The sequence below is a fragment of the Lissotriton vulgaris genome, chromosome 6 (genome assembly GCF_964263255.1).
Source record: "Lissotriton vulgaris chromosome 6, aLisVul1.2, whole genome shotgun sequence".
Classification (NCBI taxonomy): Eukaryota; Metazoa; Chordata; class Amphibia; order Caudata; family Salamandridae; genus Lissotriton; species Lissotriton vulgaris.
Window position 1 is genome coordinate 517676109 of NC_141694.1, and position 21639 is coordinate 517697747.

The following is a 21639-nucleotide window of genomic DNA, read 5'->3' on the forward strand; positions in this document are numbered from 1 at the left end:
CCTCTCGCTACACGCACACATATACACATATATATATGCATATATATGCATATGCATTTATATATATGTATGTGTATGTATATATATATATATATATATATATTATACATTCATATATAAACATAAATAATCTGTATATCTATATAAATACAAATATAAATGCATGCATACTTATACATATATGCATACAGATGCATGTTATTTACATGAAAGTTTAAAAAACACTAATAAAAGCAAAGCTAAAAAGCCACCTCATTACAAACAGAATGGTTTTAACTTAAACGAGGGCGAGATCTATTGCATGTCAGTGATGTCATCAGTGATGTCACTGACCATGTCATGAATGATGTAATATGTGACATCATCAGCAGTGGATTGCGGGTGCGCGATATATAGTTAGTGCAACTAACTATATATAGAATTTCAATGGTTTTGTGTGAGTAAAATAAGGTTTTGTAAATAGGAATTCCTAACTATATATGGTCTATAACCTATGGTTTTTTCAGTGAATTTTCAAGGTTTTGTAAATGCGAATTCCTAACTATATATGGTCTATAACCTATGGTTTTTTCAGTGAATTTTCAAGGTTTTGTAAATGCAAATTCCTAACTATATATGGCCTAAAACCTATGGTTTTTTCTGTGAATTTCAATGGTTTTTTAATAGCAAATATCAAAAGCTGTCAAATGTCAAGTACGTGATAGGTAAAAACTTTTTCGTGTTTATGCACGCTGATGTGCTTTGAACGCTGCCCCCCCCCTCCCCTCTTTTCTCTTAGTAGTACTCTCTCTTTGCAGATAGTGAAGGGTAGTTAACGCAGGCCTTTGCCTCGTTGTAATCCATCGTGCCTGTTTCCCTCTCCATTTGATTGATTGTTATCCAAGCATTTACTGTTTTACAATTGATTCTCTTTGGTTCATTCTCTATTTACAAACAAGCACAAAGTCGCAATACTCTGTTTAGTCTTTGCAGATAGTGAAAAATCGTGTAAAAAAATAAAAGTAATCGAGCAAAATCAATAGGCCACTAATGGGATCTCTTTTTGACCTCGCTAAAATAGAAACATTAGGAACAACCCTTCATGAGAAATACGAAAATAGTGAGATGAACTGAGCTCCACACCATGAGGGCTGCAAGACAGCTCGGCTCCGTCACCCACCCCGCCCAAAATAACGACAAACCCTATGCAAATATTAAAAATATATACAACACACCAGCAAAGTAACAGGGTAAAACATTTTATTAAATAACTATTTACATAACTATTTTATACTTTTTGTTGCCCGATCCGGCTAGCTCAATCGATCGAGCATGAAACTCATGCACTCTGATAGCAAGCTTTGCTGCTGATGCTATGCAGACCAAAACTGGTTTTCAGTTTGTACATTCTTCTATATTTTTCCATCCAAGGTTGGTTGAGTTTGTAGAACGATGGCTTCAGATTTTCAACATACGGTGTGGTGGCGCGGACTGGGAGGGGGCGCTTGGCTCCTGCCCCCTCCCCAAGTAAGATTTTCATACGTGAAAGTACGTTAATGGTTTTGGTCCCTGAGTTGCTTCGATGTCACTGCCATTCTCAAATGGCATAAGTTCTGGATGTTGGGTGCCATAGTTCAGAGTTCTGAGCAGCGCTTGTAACACTGTCTGAAGCTTATTTGCACCTACTGCAGCTTCACTATTCTCAAAGTAAGTGAGGGTCGTTTGTGGACCTGACTGTATTTGAAAACAATGTGATATGGTACCTCCCTAAACCGCTTGACGGAGGCCCCCGAGGGGCGGTGTGAATGCACGGACTCGGAGAAGACGCTTGGCTCCGACCCCCTCCCCAAGTCTTATAGCACTGGTGTAGCCTGAGATCGCCCCCGACATAGGCGGCCGGCTCCCCGTGTCCAGCGGAACTTTTTGCCTTTTGATGACTCTTCTATTCTGGACCTTGTCCCACAATCCGATTGACCTGAAGACACGCTGTAGTGGGGCGCCCCTTTACCGTTTTAGTTGCCATTCCGCCCGCTTTTGCTACACTGTGCCTCTTCCGCCATTCAGCTGTTTACCGCCCGCTCTTGCGACTACAGCGTCTCGCTCACCATGTAGTTGAGTTGCTCCCGCTCTTGCGATGCAACGATAGGCAACTGCCACAGGACTCTCAAAATGGCGGCCGGCTCTTCAGATTTGGGCGTGGTCCACTAAAATGGCCCTGGGACACCTTGGAACTCGGACGCTTGCCTGCTAGGGCTTGGGTCCCATTCTCGAAAGCGTCCCCTCAGCCGTGAAGATTCTACAAAAGTCTTGGGGGCCCCCGACTCCCGCAGGCTTCTGGTGGGGAGCGGCTGCCATGATTGCTCGTGGAATGGCCACGACGGAGCTACGAGATGGTGGTGCTCTCATGCTGATGCCAGCTTCAGTCTGAAACATCCAGAAACACTGTAGACTACCAATTCGATCAGTTCCGGTAACGCCCCAACATGACCCGGTAGAGAAGAACTTGCCCTCCCCTCTTTGACTAATGGTTCTTGTTGCCTGTCCCCTCTGTTGTCATTTAACAGAACTTTTTGGACTGCTGAAAGGGGTTGTGTTCCGAACGCTGGTTGGTGGAGACATTTTGACTATATTCTTGACCTACGTTGTCGCGTAATGCGTTATATGACACGCCGCGTTAGCGCACCCGGAAGTGCTCCGGTGCGCGAAGCGCAGCTTCCCGGAAGCGATCCGGGGCGCAGCGCGTAACGTAAGCATAACAGGTCATGTGACTTGTTAATAAAACTTTTCATTGGTTCATTTTACTTTTGTTATTTTAATGATGAAAAGCTTGGTCATATGACCTAAAAATTACGCTTTTTATTGGTTTCGAACATTATTTTTTTTTAAACATATATGTTATAATGTTCCAGGCTAATGTACTTTCCCGGAAAATTTACAACTATCCTGCAAGTAAAATATATTCCTTTTTCGAGAAAAAGGGCGTTTCTTCGTCCCATGACGGAGCCGTTGAGTAAAAGAGGCTCGGCCTGCTGTCTTAGTCGCCGATACGCCTGATTATCAGATTCTTATCGATCACTTTATGTTGCAGGAGTGGAAAACACAACTGCCCTTGACCATTTATCTTTACTGCGTTCCTACGTATTATACCTTTTATCCGTCATGTAATTGGACTGCTTTATTTCTCTTGCCTTTTACTGATTCGAAAACAGTGACTAAAAGTAAAAACTTTACCAATGTAAATACTACTACCATGTTTTGTTTTAAAAACATTTATTGTGAAAATGTCAGTATACAAATACGGGCCTATAACCACGTGGGTTGGCCACGGAGCAAACTGAAATCGTATATGATAAGGAGACATTTACATTGTAGAGGAACGTAACGAGCGGGCCATTAGGTTGCAAGAACTAAGGTGTCTAACAGTTGCGGAATCGGTGGACGTACATTTTGTAATTAAAATACGACAGGGCCACTTACAAAAAAATTATCTAGATATACATTTGCGGGCAAGTACCATGGGTGACGTTAATTCGAACTTTCAATAGTACAGTAATCAATAACACATCAGAACTTAATATCAATAGGGATGTCAAAATATTCAATCAATTCTCGTCCCCGCCCGCCATGAGCATCAAAACTGCATTCATATCTCGTGATATCAAGGTTGTTCAACCAGTACACAACAAGGAGTTACGAGTCCCATTTATACCGGTGCCATTTTGGGCGAGGCCAGGCAGGTCCAAGATATAGTCAAAATGTCTCCACCAACCATCGGCCAGACCAGAACCCCTTTCGGCCCTTTATGCTACAAAATGGTGTCTTCCATTCAGAAAATATTGTTGGCAGCATTTTGAAAGGAAAGATAAACAGCCGTTCTCCTAGTGAGTCTCACATTGTTACGTTTAGGAAGAATGTTGAAGAGTAGTATGTTGAAAATCTGAAGCCATTGTTCTACAAACCTCAGCCTTGGATTGAAAAAAAAATCCTGAAGAATGTACAAACTGAAAACCAATTTTTGTCTGTATAGCATCAACAGCAACGCTTGACTCAGCTTTGTGTGAAGCCGCCATTTTGATTCCATCAATAGCGTCCCCCTGCACACATTCAGGGACCTGGTCGTGTCTTCAGGTCAAACGGATTGTGTGACAAGATGCAGAAAGGAAAAGGAAAAAAGTTCCGCCGGACCTCGGGAGCCGGCCGCCTATGTCATGGGCGATCTTTGGCCACACCAGGGCAATAGTGAAGCTGCAGCAGGTGCAAATAAGCTTCAGACAGTGTTACAAACATTGCTCAGAACTCTCAACTATGGCACTCAACATCCAGGACTTGCCATCCGGATCTTGGCGCCTTGTGCTGGTTCCGACCTATTCACACATCGGTCCACTACTGACATCACCTCATAAGCCAACGGGGCACCCCACGCCGACTTTCGGCGCAGCATTGTAGGATGGCCACACCAGTGCAGCAACTTGCTGGACACCACCTCGGTGTCATCCGGATCTCGGCGCGTTCGAGTCACTGTACTGCAAGAGCGGGAGAAACTCAGCTGGACACGCCGTCTTTCGGCGCAGCATTGTAGGATGGCCACACCAGTGCGGCAACTTGCTGGACACCACCTCGGTGCCATCCGGATCTCGGCGCGTTCGAGTCACTGTACCGCAAGAGTGACCGGAACTCAGCTGGACACGCCGTCTTTCGGCGCAGCATTGTAGGATGGCCACACCAGTGCAGCAACTTGCTGGACACCACCTCGGTGCCATCCAGATCTCGGCGCGCTGTGCTGCCTTCGGCCTACTGTAGCCGCAAGTGCGGACGCAACTCAGTTGGACGGCGAGTGAAACGCTAAGGGGCGCCCCACTGCAGCCGAGGAGCCTCCATCTTGGGGGAGACGCACAGCCCCCACTGACTGACGCGACCTCACAGGCCAACGGGGCGCCCCACGCCGACTTTCGGCGCAGCATTGTAGGATAGCCACACCAGTGCAGCAACTTGCTGGACACAACTCGGTGCCATCCGGATCTCGGCGCATTGTGCTACCTTCGGCCTATTCGCACATCGGTCCGCTACTGACGCCGCCTCACGTGCCAACGGATTTTCTAAGCTTTTTGTAGCCCTTTGCCGCATAACAGGTCATGTGACTTGTTTATAAAACTTTTCATTGGTTCATTTTACTTTTGGTTTCCTAATGACGGAAGGCTTGGTCATATGACCTAAAAATAACACTTTTCATTGGTTTAGAACATTTTTTTTTCCCAAACGATGAAAGCCCTACCTTGTTTCTGGATGTTTCAGACTGAAGCTGGCGTCAGTATGAAAGCCCCACCATCTCGTGGCTCCGTCGTGGTCATTCCGCGAGCAATCATGGCAGCCGCTCCCCACCAGAAGCCTGCAGGAGTCGAGGGCCCCCAAGACTTTTGTAGAATCTTCACGGCTGAGGGCACGCTTTCGAGAATGGAGCCCAAGCCCTAGCAGGCAAGCGTCCGAGTTCCAAGGTGTCCCAGGGCCATTTTAGTGGACCAGGCCCAAATCCGAAGAGCCGTCCGCCATTTTAAGAGTCCTATGGCAGCCGCCTATCGCTGCACCGCAAGAGTGGGCGCAACTCAACTACATGGTGAGCGAGACGCTGTAGCCGCAAGAGCGGGCGATAAACAGCTGAATGGAGGATGAGGCACAGTGTAGCAAAAGCGGGCGGAATGGCAACTGAAACGGTAAAGGGGCGCCCCAGTACAGCAGACGAGCCTCCACCTGGGGAGGCCCGTTCACGCCGCCTCCCCCACGCCCCCCCCGGGGCGCCCCACGCTGTTTTTCGGAGCAGCATTGTAGGATACCAAAACCAGTGCGGCAAGTTACTGGACATCACCTGGGTGCCATCCACATCTCAGCGCGTTCTGCTGCCTTGGGACTATTCACACAACAGACCGCTACTGACGAGGCCTCCCCCCGCACCACCCGGGACGCCCCACGCTGTTTTTCTGAGCTGCATTGTAGGAAACCAAAAACCAGTGCGGCACCCAGGTAACATCACCTGGGTGCCGTCCAGAACTCAGCACGTTGTGCTGCCTTGGGACTATTCGCACAAAAGACAGCTACTGACCATTGTTGCTTCTTTTTTCCAAAAAATGTTTAAATGTATTTACAGTTTTTGTTGCGTTCTATATATTTATAAGTTAATAAAGTTTTATAATCCTACTACTTTCTTGAAGTGCTATATATTTGTAAAAAATCGGGTGAATGGGGCCTTTAATCGGGTTATTGTCATGTGTGGGCTTTGGAAGTGTGCTGCTACAGGATCGGACATTTCAAACTCAAATGCACGTTCGTTTTCTTACCTTTCCGAAGCATGGAGCGCAATAGCAGGCAGAGAAAGGGTGATGCAAGTGTTGAACACTGCCTGGCCTGGCAAGTTGCTGGCAGTGCCCCCCCCCCACCCGCTCCTGAAAGAGGGCACACACACACCGCCGCCCCGAGTACTTCACAGATCTTTAAAAGACCATGCGCTTGTTAATGAGACTTAAATGGTTTATCACCCCTTCTAGAGCCCCTGCATCGGCCCTCTGACGTTTCCTGGAAGAATTAGCACGTAACACAATACCAAGCCCTGCCAGCTGAAACCCCCGAGGAATCGCGTTATTGCTTGCAGGAATCGGGAGGCGGGAGACTAGCACTGAAATCGGTAGTCTCACGCCTGAATCGGGAGTGTTGGCATGTCTGGATTCTCTACAGCTGGGGCCATAAACTACATCCGCAGGGCTAGGTGATAGCCTGGGACCGGCCTGGACAATTGGACACAGAGGAAGAGGAGTGTCAGAGGGTGCGGTAGTGAATAGGGTGAAAGGGAGGTGTCGGGCGGGCACAGGGTGTGATTCTCAGGGAAGAGCAGCGCAGATGGGGGGAAGTTTATGGCCCATGCATGAGAGAGAGAGCGGGGGTGACCAGTGCGTGGGGGAGATGATTGCGAGGGTGGGGAGCCGTGCTGAGAATCGACGGCGTGCAGAGAGTGGGTCTGGTCAAGGCATCTAAAATGGCTGCCGTGCACGACAAAATTGTGGCATTGGAAAAAAGGCAAGATGGCGCAGACAATGTTTATCAATAAGGATTCATTTATAACAAAATATTTTATCGCAGTGACAAATTGGTGGCCAACACTTCCTTATTTCCATCGAATCGAACGTTAACAGACGTCACGCAGCAAAAAAAAAACAAAACGCTCACGCACAGCCGCTGGAAGACATGCATCAACATATATGAGCCTCCTCGGCCACCCTCAGAAAACATAGGGGATCAGGATACGTCTCCCGCACCCCCTTATACCTAGTAATTTAATTAAAACGTAACACAAAATGGCGAATTCCCGTTTCGCTACCAGTTTGCGGCCCAGTTCGCGGCCCGGGAAGCGCTTCTACCGTGAAAAATCATTTATTTTTTATTTTCCCCACGGGACCCTTTAATAACCCCAACATCATTCCTAGGGGGTCAAGAGGGGTCTACCTTGCCCCCTTTCATTAAATTCCCCCTTAGTTTTTCACCTCTTCTTCTCTTTCGATCCTACCGAGAGACAAGATGGCGGCCGCTCCGGACTGTTTAGAATGTTGACAGACACCGGAGAGCCAATCAGCTTCGCATCGCAAAGTTCCGTTTCGCGAAAAGTACGCGAACTGGAGCGCAGCCCGGAGCGCTGTTACAGATATATATCTTTTTTTGAACATTAATTTCTCAAAATCCACTGAAGCACATATATTGAGACCTAGCAAAGGCACATCGGGCTAACAGTCCCTACAATTTTGCCAAGTTTCGTGCAAATCCATTCAGCCGTTCGAGCTAAAAGTGAGGCCAACCGCCCTATGGAAATTAACATGGGAAAAACGCGTTTTGGGACCCCCCTTTTTTCTCGGCCACCCCTTGACGAAACCCCCCCAAATTTTCAAGGGCTGCTCAGAAACAAAATGTGCCATTTTCCTGAAAATGTCAGCCAATTCCGTCCACAAACGCCAAAGTTATTAGACATAGAATTTTCAAAAATCCCATAGGGAAAAAATCCTAACTATATATACCTACTGGCGACAGCCAGTAGGTAATATATATATATATATATATATATATATATATATATATATATATATATATATATATATATTTATATATATATATATATATATATATATATATATATATATATATATATATATTCCAGCGAAAGTTTTGGCGCAAAGCTGTAGTGGCCTCTTGCAGCGGCGGGCCCAAGACGGGATCGCCAGTCCCTTCGCATACCACCACACTCGTTCACGATTCTCAAGAACGATGTCCAGGCCACCAATAGTTTTCAAAAACCGGATTTAATCACAGCCCTACTCGACGCGTTTCGGGAATTGCCTTCCCTTTCTCACGAGTACAAGAGTCTGTTTGCATCCAACATTTAAAGTAAATCACGTGATCGTGTTTGAAAAAAATATGTACATAGACATAGCCAACAGACTACCATAACATCATACGTCTGGAGCTATGCAATACATTCATCTTTCAGCAATGTGTGGCATTTCATAGTATCAGCATTTTAAATTGGTTAAACATTGTCTGTCTAACAGCTTATGCTTTTGGCAAAGGAAAATTGCATTGAAATTCATTATGCGTGAACGGTGTTCTTTGTTACGGCAGGGTCATTTCGAAGCCTCGAAATTACACATAATTTTGCATGCGTAGTATCACTTTGGGATAACATCTTTCTTAAAAAAATACATTCTGACCTTTTGACTCAAGGTAAAGACATTGCAGGCTTATTCATTGTGAAATACAAAATACATAAAATAAAATAAATTATGCTATGAGTGAAAATTACAGTCTGCTCGAAGCCTCGAACTCTCAATTGCAGAGTTCAAGCGTGCCTGCACTGATCGTCTGCTTGTTAGAGCTATCCCGCTGCCTCTTGTTCAGCAGCTCTAACTATCCACCAATTACACGACATCTGTTGCGTGCTAAGGACTAATTGCGTCCCAGTAAAGAAGGGCAACCTGTATTTCACTGTCCTAATTAATCTTTACTTTCATTCAAACTGCACCAAACTGGTGCTCCAGAATTCCGCCCAAGTGGGCCAAGTGTTTATCCGCTTACAAGTCCGTTTAGTGTCAAATCCAAATCATGACTTACATCAGGAAACACCTTTCATTGTATTATTGCCCAGCGTGATTTCTGCAACTCGATACTTACTGCCACACACTTTCTGACTGTGCTGTATTTTCATACTCTCCCACATTCAATGGTACCTGTGACAAATGATAAAATACAGTGATTAAATAACCTACCCAGTCCGTGCCTTTCGTACATTCATGCAAATAAAATCAAGATCAGAGGACAGATCGGCAAAAACAATTGTTGAGCACAAATAATTCAATTCATCCAAGGTGTACACCTAGAGCTTCATCACAATTATGCCCCTGGGGCTGTAAGGTATGATATTTGATTATAAATCTTGACTCCAGGCGTCTAAGCTCTTGAAGTCTATTTCCGCCTCTTTCTCTTATGGGTACTTGGTCTAGTACCACATAAGAGAGGAGGCTGCTGTTGCTTCTGTGGTGGGATGCAAAGTGTCTAGCCATGGGATACTGTTTGTCATGATTTTTTATGGCTCTTAAGTGCTGTAAGATCCTGTCTTTAGCCGGTTTAATTGTGCTGCCCACATAGAATTTGTTGCATGGGCATTTGAGTGCATAAACCACATACTCTGTGTGGCACGTCAGATGTTTAGTAATTTTAAAAGGCTCACACAGATGGGATAATTTTACCTCTTTGACATTGTGGCTGAATTTGCATGCTTTACACCGGCCACAAACATAAAATCCCTGGATTGGATTAGCTCTCTTTTTGTTGACTATCATGGTTTGGCATACTTTGTCTTTTAAACATGTGGGTTTTCTGTACGTGATTTGAGGATAGTCCCTGAGGCTTGGTTGGATGTCTTTGTCAGTCTTGAGGGCATTCCAATATTTATTGATTGCTCCTCTGAGCTTTTTGGTTTGGGAGTGGTAATCAGTGATGAATCTCACTCCTTCTTTTATATCTTCTTTTTCAGTGGCTAAGGGCTGGTTCGTATCCCTCTCTTCCACTTTTCGTACAGCCTCTGCGATACATTTTTTATTGTATCCTCTGGACTTAAACCTGTCACACATGATGTCTCTCTCTTTCTCATAATCCAACTGTCTGGTACAATTTCTTCTGGCTCTTAGTAGTTCACCAAAAGGAATTGAATTTATCAGATTTCGGGGGTGGCAGCTTTGTGCATGGAGGAGGCTGTTTCCTGCAGTCTCCTTTCTGTACAACGTTGTCACTAGGTTCATTTCTTCTATGGTGATTTTTAGATCTAAAAAATCAACAGTTTTCTTGTCAATGTGGCTTGTGAACGACAAATTGAATTCATTTACATTCAGGACAGCCACAAACTCTTCTGCTTCCTCTCTGGTGCCTTCCCTGGAGCACCAGTTTGGTGCAGTTTGAATGAAAGTAAAGATTAATTAGGACAGTGAAATACAGGTTGCCCTTCTTTACTAGGACGCAATTAGTCCTTAGCACGCAACAGATGTCGTGTAATTGGTGGATAGTTAGAGCTGCTGAACAAGAGGCAGCGGGATAGCTCTAACAAGCAGACGATCAGTGCGGGCACGCATGAACTCTGCAATTGAGAGTTTGAGGCTTCGAGCAGACTGTAATTTTCACTCATAGCATAATTTATTTTATTTTATGTATTTTGTATTTCACAATGAATAAGCCTGCAATGTCTTTACCTTGAGTCAAAAGGTCAGAATGTATTTTTTTAAGAAAGATGTTATCCCAAAGTGATACTACGTATGCAAAATCATGTGTAATTTTGAGGCTTCGAAATGACCCTGACGTAACAAAGAACACCGTTCACGCATAATGAATTTCAATGCAATTTTCCTTTGCCAAAAGCATAAGCTGTTAGACAGACAATGTTTAACCAATTTAAAATGCTGATACTATGAAATGCCACACATTGCTGAAAGATGAATATATTGCATAGCTCCAGACGTATGATGTTATGGTAGTCTGTTGGCTATGTCTATGTATATATTTTTTTCAAACACGATCACGTGATTTACTTTAAATGTTGGATGCAAACAGACTCTTGTACTCGTGAGAAAGGGAAGGCAAATCCCGAAACGCGTCGAGTAGGGCTGTGATTAAATCCGGTTTTCGAAAACTATTGGTGGCCTGGACATCATTCTTGAGAATCGTGAACGAGTGTGGTGGTATGCGAAGGGACTGGCGATCCCGTCTTGGGCCCGCCGCTGCAAGAGGCCACTAGAGCTTTGCGCCAAAACTTTCGCTGGAATTGAATCAAAAAAGCTGTGGCCTGCCTTTCTCCTCTCGAATACGGAGCAACTTATCCTTGGAGGAACCACCCTTGGAAGCCTGACAACTAAGACTGACCCCGCTCTGACGAAAATATCACGGAAGAAGTAACGTTTAAGCGCTGATTTGAGAGCACAACGAGATGCGAAATCTTTCGTTTTCTAAGGTGAGCGGAGAGGTGGGACCTTGGGACTAAAATCCAACAGGAGGAAGGCAAGCGGAAGTATGTTGCGGTGTAGAGATTAGAGCACACGCACGGACAGTGTCAAGTAACTGGGGCGCATTTACAATATACTGCGCATTGATTTATGAAAACAATATAATCATGGCAGCATCCAGAATCACTAAGAGAAATGAGGCAGCTAAGCGGATTTTTGACGTTCAACCAAGAGAGCTTAATGCCAGCACACCGCCCAGCATGGGGAGTGGGATACAAAGCAAATCCAAACAAGATCTCTGGTCAAAGTTATGGAAACTACTTAAACTTGAGCAAACAAAATGGTGGGAGGCCACCACACTGGCCAAATACATGGAGGTTGGACGAGTCCCAAGAGGGCTCAGAATTTATACAACTCCAACCTTTAATGACCCTGAGCCCGAGCTTGTGGATAAATGGGCAACTAACAGCCACGAATGTTCAACAATTATGTTGAAATTGTTAGTAGAATATGCGAACAAAGACTGTGAGAAATGCGCGCTTGAGATTGAAAAGATTACAGATGAACTGACCAAACTGTGCAACAAAGATGAATTTGACACAGAAATGGGTAAAATGGAGAAGAACCTGGAAACTCTAGAAAAAGAAATTAAAGAGAAAAAACAAAGAAAGTTCCTCAGGGACCACATGGATTACGAGAGAGGCCAAGTCATCACATTTTCCAAAAAGTATGATCACTTGCGGGCTGAAACAAAGAAAGCCAATGTACAAGGCAGAGCATCAGCCACCGTAGAAATACCTGAAGTGAACGAAGGGGCCCAGATAGAAAAGAATGATGATGATGCAAACCAGCCAGCTGAAATGGGGCCAGGCTTCTTGAGCCCAAAAGACAAAATTTTAAACGAGTTCTCGCTCATGGCCAAAGGGAGACAAGAATCCCAGAGCAAATCCTTCGTCGGAGGAGCAAGAGGACGAGGAAGAGGAGGGAGAGGAGGAAAAAGAGTAAACTTAACAGATGCCAACACATCAAGCCCTGTGGGAACGAGAACAAGGGGCCAGAGGAAGCTAAAATGAAGGACACCAAGACAGTGATCAACCTCTCCGACAGGAGCCTCAACACTGCTGAAATAGATGTACTATCCTTTGGATTATCGTTTTGCCCTACATCTAACTTTAACTATACCCAAAGCCGCATAGACCTTTTCCAATTTACTACATAGCTCAGACTGAGGAAATGGTTCGCCACCAGAATAAACAGTGAACCAGGCACAAGTTCTGAGACTCCAAGTACATTACAAATTGGAGATACAAGTAATGCATGAGCTAGAAGGAAATCCCGAAGTAATTGAGAACCCTACCCTTAATTTAATTAATGAAAATATCAGGCTGGACCTGAGCAGCAAAAGTGGATTTAAACCAAACTCTGTTTTTCTGCCAATGATCAATAATGATTTTTTTTTTTTTTTTTTAAATATATTTTTATTGCAGGAATTAGTAAATCGTTACAATATCGACCAGCATTGTATCACAAGCAATATCAACATAGTAAAACCCTCTGGCCCCCCACCGTAAGTTTCGTACACAGCCAGCCGGCCCACAACCCTGGGGTCGGGCGGCGATATGCAATGGGGGCTCAGCAGGACGCTTGAGCTGGTCCGGATGATCCACTGTCCGTCATCTGCTTTTCCAAACAAGCCTATAAACCCAAAAGAAACCCCCACCCTCAAAATACTACTAACCAAAAGAAACCCCACCCAACCCCGCCACTAGCGCCTGGGAGCCACCGTCACAGGATCTGCCATGGGACCCACGGGGACAACAATAGGACTAACAGTGCAAATGTTTACCGGGACTCGGGGCGAGTCGCTTCTTCACCTTCAGAGTCGCTGGGGGCACAATAATCCCTGAGGGCCTGCACCAACATTTCCCACTCCAACGCGGCCTCCTGCGCCTTCTCATTATGCTGCCTCCAAGCCAGTTGATATCTCAGCGCGCTCTCCCCCGCCGCCCACTTCAAAAGCTCACTGTGCCATCTGCTGCCTGTCGGACCAACTCGTGCCTTCCAGTTCCTGGTCACCTCTCGTTTAGCAAGGAGGAGCCCTAGGTCGATAAATTTACTAGAAATTTTATTCCTGGGGGTATGGGGGAACCAGTGTAGGAGCCCCACCGCCGCATCAAATGATAAGGATCTCCCCGTCACCTCCTCTAGGGTCTTCCCTACTTCCTGCCAGTAAGATGACAATCCCGGACAGGCCCATAACATATGTAGGAGGTCCGCTTCCTGAGCTGGGCACCTAGGGCATTCCGCCGAATTCGTGGCAAAATACCGCCTAATTTTCACTGGGGTCAGGTACGCTCTATGGAGCACGTAATAGTGGACCAGCTGGAAACGGGCCTTACGTGTGCCCTTCCAGGCTCGTCTCACCAACTGGGCCCAGGTCGTCTCCGGGATCTCCCTGCCAATGTCCTCCTCCCAGCGGTTTCTCAGAGTGGTGAGGGGAGCCAACCCTTCGTTAATCAACCTGCCGTAAAGGCAAGTGACCGCCTTCACCGTGCCCGCAGACATCATCACGTACTGGCACACCTGAGATAAGGGGGGTTCCTCTTGCCCGCTCTTCCAGTGTGCCTGGATTGCTCGGACAATGGCCGAGTGCAGCAGAAAATCACCACGGGGGACCTCGAAGCGGTCGATAAGATCCTGGAAGGACAAGAGCACTCCGTCCTCGTACAGATCTCCAACCAGCTGTAAGCCGGCATCCTCCCAGGCCGCCAAACATGACCAATCCCCTCATGGGGGAGGGCCGTCAGCATCCCCAACGGTATTTCAGGCGCATATGGTGTTCTCAGTTGGCCTCGGGCGTGAGCCCGATTCCAACACAGGCGGACAGTCCGCTCCTCCATCGCCAAATCCCGCAGGGCCAAACGTTGTCGCAGCGCTACAAAGGAGAGAACATGCCTGGCCATGCCCGTTCCCCTCCTGTCTTCCGGGCCCCGGAATTCCCTGGCGATCTCCTGGGTGAGGGTCTGGAGCTGCGCCGCTAGATAATACTTTTCAAAGTCCGGCACCGCGAGCCCCCCCTCGTCCTTCGGCCTCATCAAGGTTTTGAGGGCTACCCGCCGGCGGCCCGACCCCCAGAGGAATCCGACCACCATAGAGCGTAACAGTCGAAACGTGGCCGGTGGGACCCAGATCGGTAGAGTCCGAAAGTAATATAATAGCCGGGGAAGCGCCACCATTTTAAGCAGGGCGATCCGTCCCGCCACCGAAAGCGGCAGCGTGGCCCAAAAGTCCATGCAGCCTCGGAGTGCTCGAATGCTGCGGGCAATGTTCCCATCCAGGAGGTCGGGTTGGTCGTGATAGACGAACACCCCAAGGTACTTAAAGCAGTCGGGTTCCCATCTAATCTCCCTATGTAGGGTAGGGGCGGGAGCACCTTTGCGTACCGGAAAGAGACAGGTCTTGGACCAGTTTACTCGGAGGCCCGAGACCTCCCCAAACTCTGTGAGCGCCACCGCCGCTCCACGTAAAGCGTCGAGCGGGTCCTCTAGGAAGAGCAACAGGTCGTCCGCATACAGCGAAACATAATGCGGGCCCGCAGGCGTCCACAAGCCCGTATAGTGGGCTCCCGATCGAAGGTGCAGCGCGAGTGGCTCCACCGCCAGCGCAAAGAGAAGTGGGGACAATGAACACCCTTGCCGCGTGCCTCGTTCTACCGGATACTGGGAGGAAATCAGTGGACCCGCCCGGACCCTGGCTGATGCAGAGGCATAGAGAACCGCGGTCCACCTGACAAAGCCCTCCCCGAGGCCGAATCTCCGCAGCACCGTGCAGAGGTAGTCCCACTCGAGGCTATCAAAAGCCTTCTCTAGGTCCACCGACAAGACGACCGGGGACGGGGCATCTACAAATGGCTCCCCCAGCAAACGGAACAGCCTGCGAATATTCATAGTCGTGTTTCGCCGTGGGATGAAACCAGCTTGGTCGTCATGCACTAGGGAACTCATGTGTCCCAGCAGCCTCGAGGCCAAGATGCTGCTCAGTATTTTATAGTCCACCGTCAACATCGATAGGGGACGGTAAGACCCCGGGTCGGACGAGTCTCGTCCCGGTTTGAGGAGAGGAACCACCAGCGCCTCACACATCGAGCTCGGGAGTCGCCCCAGTCTCTTCGCCTCCCTGTAGACCACCAACAATCGAGGGGCTAGGAGATCAGCGTAAGCTGCATAAAACTCCACGGGTAGGCCATCCAGGCCCGGCCGGGGTCTTGTTTCTCGCCATCCGTTTAATGGCGCCGCGGATCTCCCCCAATGCAATGTCGGACCCCAGGGCCTTTGCCACTTCTTGCTCCACTGCGCGGAGCTCCAGTGGACGTAGATAATTATCGAGCCGGGCAGGGTCTCGTGCGGAGCGACTGCGGTACAAACGTTCATAATAATGCCGGAAGCAGCTAAGAATCTCCGGTTGAGTGTGTACCTGGGTGCCGTTTGCCTCATGCATACTTGTCGTCAATTGGGGCTGGCGCGTAGGGTTGGCCAACCATGCCAGCAGCGCGCTCGATCTGTCCCCCTCTGCGATGGATCGGACCGTATAGGCTTTATAATCAAAACAGCGAAGCCGTTCGACCTCTGCCGCTACCTTTTTCCTCGCCTCCGCCGTTCGTACCTGCAATTCCGGGTGTCCAGGGCGGCGAATTTCAAGCTCGCGGAGTTGCTGGTCCGCTGCATCTAAGTCAGCCAGAATAACGCGCCTCATGCCCACTTTCTTAGAAATACAGTAACCCCTCACCACTACCTTAAAAGCGTCCCATTCTAACGCTCGTGTACTCGCGGTGCCGCCGTTGGACGCAAAATATTCCAATATCTTGTCTCCCAGGTCCGCTCTGAAAACACTGTCCTCAAGAATCTCGGGACGCAGCTTCCAGGTGGGGACCGCCGGCGCCCCGGGGAACCAGCGAAGGTCCAGCAGGAGTGGGTTATGGTCTGAAATGGTTCTGGACAAGTACTCAGATCGGATCGCTGTCGAAACCAGTTCGGGCGACCCAAGAAAGCCATCCAGTCGGACATGCAACTCATGCAGGCCCGAGAAGTATGAATAATCCCTAGATGCGGGGTGATGCGCCCTCCAGATGTCCGTCAAACCCCATCGGGTCTGCCAATCCTGACGACCCTTAGCCGTGCGACGAACCGGAGAATCGGGAAGTGGGGGATGGGAGCGGTCAATATCCACGTCCACTACGGAGTTGAAGTCTCCCCCAAGCAGAAGGGGCCCGGAAAAGAAGTGGGCCAACGAGCCCGATAACCTGGAAAGGAAGGCAGTCTGGTCCACATTAGGAGCGTACACACAGCAAACGTTCAAGTCCCTCCCTCCTAGAGTGCCCGAGATGGCCACGTAACGCCCCTCTGGATCTATCTCTGTTCTCGTGACCTGGAAGGGGACCCCTGCTCTGATCCATATTAGCGCCCCTCTGGCATACGCGGAGTACGACGTGGAAAAGACCTGTCCCCTCCATCTACGCTGTAGCGCCGCCCCTTCCGCCTTGGTCAGATGAGTTTCCTGCAGCAGCGCCATTTGCACTCCCCTACGCACTAAATAAGCGTGGACTTTGTGGCGCCTGGACATAGTATGAAGCCCCCTTACGTTCCAAGTAACACATTTCAAGTTAGCAACATCAGCCATTGTCCCATATTGTTCTCGCACAGTCTCCCCGTCCGGGCTCCCACAAAGAAAAGACATCATCCATCCCAGCACTGATGGCGGCCATTTTCCCCAACCAAAACCAAACAACCCAAGAACAAACCGAACTCCCACCCACCCCAGAACAGGACCCAAACTGCGCCATCCAGATCCCATCCAAACCTCGCCTTCTATCAACCCAACAACCCCTACTACTCCTACGGTCGCCACCGTAGGAAGGCCTTAAGGGCCAGGTGCGGGCCGGGCGGAGGCAGTGGGCCCTCGACGCTCAGGCCACCAGGACTAAAACAAGCCCTAAACAGTACCAAAAACCCCTCGGGGCAGAAACAGGGGCACCCCACCCCTCTCTCCCCCTTTGTCAGCATCAATGGACGGCAACCGCCTCCCCCCTGCCGGGCCCCCACCCAAAATAAGGCAGCACACCCTGTTACCCTTGTCCATCCAAAAGGTCCTCCACCGACTTCGGTGTGATCACCGGTGTATGGGCACTATCAGTCACTGAGTCCTCCGATTCCGATGGTGCCTCCTCATCACCCGGGTTGCCTTCCTCCTCAATGGTTTCGTCCCGTGCACCAGACAACTCCGACAAGACTTCCAACACTCCCCTCCGTTCCGACGACGTCTCTGCAGTTGAGGGCCCTCCTGTGCGGCCGCGGCGATTCCTGATCCTCCTGGATCGCCGTCTCTGTTCCGGCTCATCAGCCTGTTGGGACGAGGAGCCGAAGCCATCTTTCCCTGCCCTGTAAAGCTCAAGCCAGGCACAGACAACCTCCGGGGTGTCGAAGAACTGAGTTTTGTCATCGACAATGATGCGGAGCCTCGCAGGATAGAGGAGCGAGTACTGGATGCCCTCGCTCCTGAGCTCGCGCTTGACCGCCAGGAAGGAGAACCGCTTGCGTTGAGTCTCGTAGGTGTAATCCGGTAAGATGTTCACCTGACTGTTCGCCACTTTGAATGGACCATTATGTCTGGCGGCATTAAGGATTAAGTCCCTGTCCCGAAAGTGCAATAACCGCGCCACCACCGGTCTCGGGGCGCGCCCCTGTTGCGGTGGCCGCGCCGGGACTCTGTGGGCACGCTCCAGAGTGTAGAAGGAGGATAGCCCCTCCGGGGCCACCGTGTCACGGAGCCAGGTCTCCAAGTATGTCACCATGTCGCCATCCTCGATCTTTTCCGGGAGGCCCACTACACGGATGTTGTTCCTTCTGTTGCGGCCTTCCGCATCCTCCGCCCTCTGCTCCAGGGTCGCAATTCGGGATAAGGCATCCTTCATCGTTGCAGCCAAGGTTTGCTGCGCCGGCTCCAAGGTTTTCACCGAGCTCTCCACTTCCTTGACCCGGTCCGATAGTTTACCATGGTCCGCTCTGAGGAGGCCTAGGCTCGTCGCCACCTGGGCAATGTCCTGTTGGAGGGCCGATCTCGTGGTCGCTATCGCCTCCAGGACGCGGTCGAACTGTTGTTGCATCGGTGCGCCACCAGAACTCTTTGAGTCCCCATGTTCCTCTTTGTCCTGGGCTTCCGAGTCCGAGGCAGTCGGGGTAGTCCCCTTGGCTCCTCTAGGTTTCCCCATGTCACCGGGGGCACTCCGTGAAGGTCCCGGAGTAGGCGTCTCCGGGTGCAGATGCCGACCACGACCCTCCCGGTTACTGGTCTTCAAATCAAGTATGGGAGACCTCCTTCTCCAGGGCCCGTGGAGACTTCTCCGCTTCGGCTCACGCCACCGCCACGGCGTCTGAGGGCACCGATGAGGGGGCGGAGACAGCCGCCGCCGAGTCGGGCAGGCCCGCTCAGCCGCTAGAGACCCGGGGTGAGGGTCACCAACTCCACCGGATGATTTGTGGCGCCAAAGTGTCGCGCCTCCCATGGAAGTGGACTGGCCAGGAGAACGTAGCTAGGTACGGTGTCGTGAGTTGGGCCACCGCCTGGATCACAGGGCGTCCGCTCCCGGGGTCCCCTATACCGTGGGCATCCGCCCAGTCACCCAACCGAGTGCAGACTCGTTGTAAAAAGTCCGATCAAATTGATATCTAGTGCACAGAGCAGCCGGGGATGGCAAAGCCGGGCGCCAGTCGCTACTCGCGACGCTCCTTCGAATCAGTGGGTCCGACCAGGGGGACAAAGAAGTCCGGGCGCCATGTTGGGTCGCACTCCGCAACTCCGCAAACTTCGGTTTCACTCCGGATCAACCCTCGTCCGAGCCCCACCAGGGGCCCCGGCAGGTCTCCGTCGGTCCGCTCAGCAGAATGCGGGGTCTGGGGTGCCCCGCAGCCTCCGATTCACAGGATAATTCCGGGCTCAGTCCCGGAGCCGAGCTCTCAGGCGACCATCGCCATCGGCGCCCAAGCCACGCCCCCCCCAATGATCAATAATGAAGCAATTGATGTTTTTGAGAAGGGAGTTATCACAGAATTAAAAAAACTAGCCAACAACAGAAAGTGGGGAAGAAACAATCTTAGTCAAGAGCAAAGATTAGCCATTGAAAGTTTAAGTAATGACTATAACATTGTTATAAAGAAATCGGACAAGGGGGGCAACATTGTGGTAATGTCAAAAGAAATGTATATACAAGAAGGTATGAAGCAACTCAGTGATACTACTAAGTATGAGAAAAGCAACAGGAAAATGTATGAGAGTAAGAATCAAGCATATCATGAGAAACTGTGCGAATGGAGGAATCAAGAACTCTTAGAAACCGAAGAGTTCAATTTTTTAAAGTGTTAATTCCCCAAAATACCAGCAGTGTACTTACTCCCTAAATTGCACAAAGACCCTATCAACCCCCCTGGCAGGCCAATAGTATCTTCTAGGAATAGCAACCTAGAAAATACATCAAGCTACGTAGATCATTTTCTGCAACCTATCGTGCAGGGCCTTCCATCGTATCTGAGGGACTCAAGTGATTTTTTAGAAAAAATATCTAATGTCACAGTTGATGCAGGCTGTTTTCTTATGACACAGGATGTCAACAGCCTCTACAGTAATATCCCCCACGAAATGGGTATAAAAGCATGCAGACATTTCCTAGGCACAAGATCAGTCTCATACCTGTTTCATACTGAAATGCTGTTAGACATGATTTATACATGTCTTACCCAGAACTACTTCTTGTTCAATGGTGCCATCTACCACCAACTACTTGGCACTTCTATGGGCACTTGTGTTGCCCCTAGTTTTGCTGGAATATACTTAGGTTGGTGGGAAGAACTAATTGTCAGAAAGTTAGACCAATACTGTACCGGAGTACGCACCTGGCTCCGGTACATTGATGACATCTTCATCATTTGGGAAGGCACCAGAGAGGAAGCAGAAGAGTTTGTGGCTGTCCTGAATGTAAATGAATTCAATTTGTCGTTCACAAGCCACATTGACAAGAAAACTGTTGATTTTTTAGATCTAAAAATCACCATAGAAGAAATGAACCTAGTGACAACGTTGTACAGAAAGGAGACTGCAGGAAACAGCCTCCTCCATGCACAAAGCTGCCTCCCCCGAAATCTGATAAATTCAATTCCTTTTGGTGAACTACTAAGAGCCAGAAGAAATTGTACCAGACAGTTGGATTATGAGAAAGAGAGAGACATCATGTGTGACAGGTTTAAGTCCAGAGGATACAATAAAAAATGTATCGCAGAGGCTGTACGAAAAGTGGAAGAGAGGGATACGAACCAACCCTTAGCCACTGAAAAAGAAGATATAAAAGAAGGAGTGAGATTCATCACTGATTACCACTCCCAAACCGAAGAGCTCAGAGGAGCAATCAATAAATATTGGAATGCCCTCAAGACTGACAAAGACATCCAACCAAGCCTCAGGGACTATCCTCAAATCACGTACAGAAAACCCACATGTTTAAAAGACAAAGTATGCCAAGCCATGATAGTCAACAAAAAGAGAGCTAATCCAATCCAGGGATTTTATGTTTGTGGCCGGTGTAAAGCGTGCAAATTCAGCCACAATGTCAAAGAGGTAAAATTATCCCATCTGTGTGAGCCTTTTAAAATTACTAAACATCTGACGTGCCACACAGAGTATGTGGTTTATGCACTCAAATGCCCATGCAACAAATTCTTTGTGGGCAGTACAATTAAACCGGCTAAAGACAGGATCTTACAGCACTTAAGAGCCATAAAAAATCATGACAAACAGTATCCCATGGCTAGACACTTTGCATCCCACCACAGAAGCAACAGCAGCCTCCTCTCTTATGTGGTACTAGACCAAGTACCCATAAGAGAAAGAGGCAGAAATAGACTTCAAGAGCTTAGACGCCTGGAGTCAAGATTTATAATCAAATATCATACCTTACAGCCCCAGGGGCATAATTGTGATGAAGCTCTAGGGGTACACCTTGGATGAATTGAATTATTTGTGCTCAACAATTGTTTTTGCCGATCTGTCCTCTGATCTTGATTTTATTTGCATGAATGTATGAAAGGCACGGACTGGG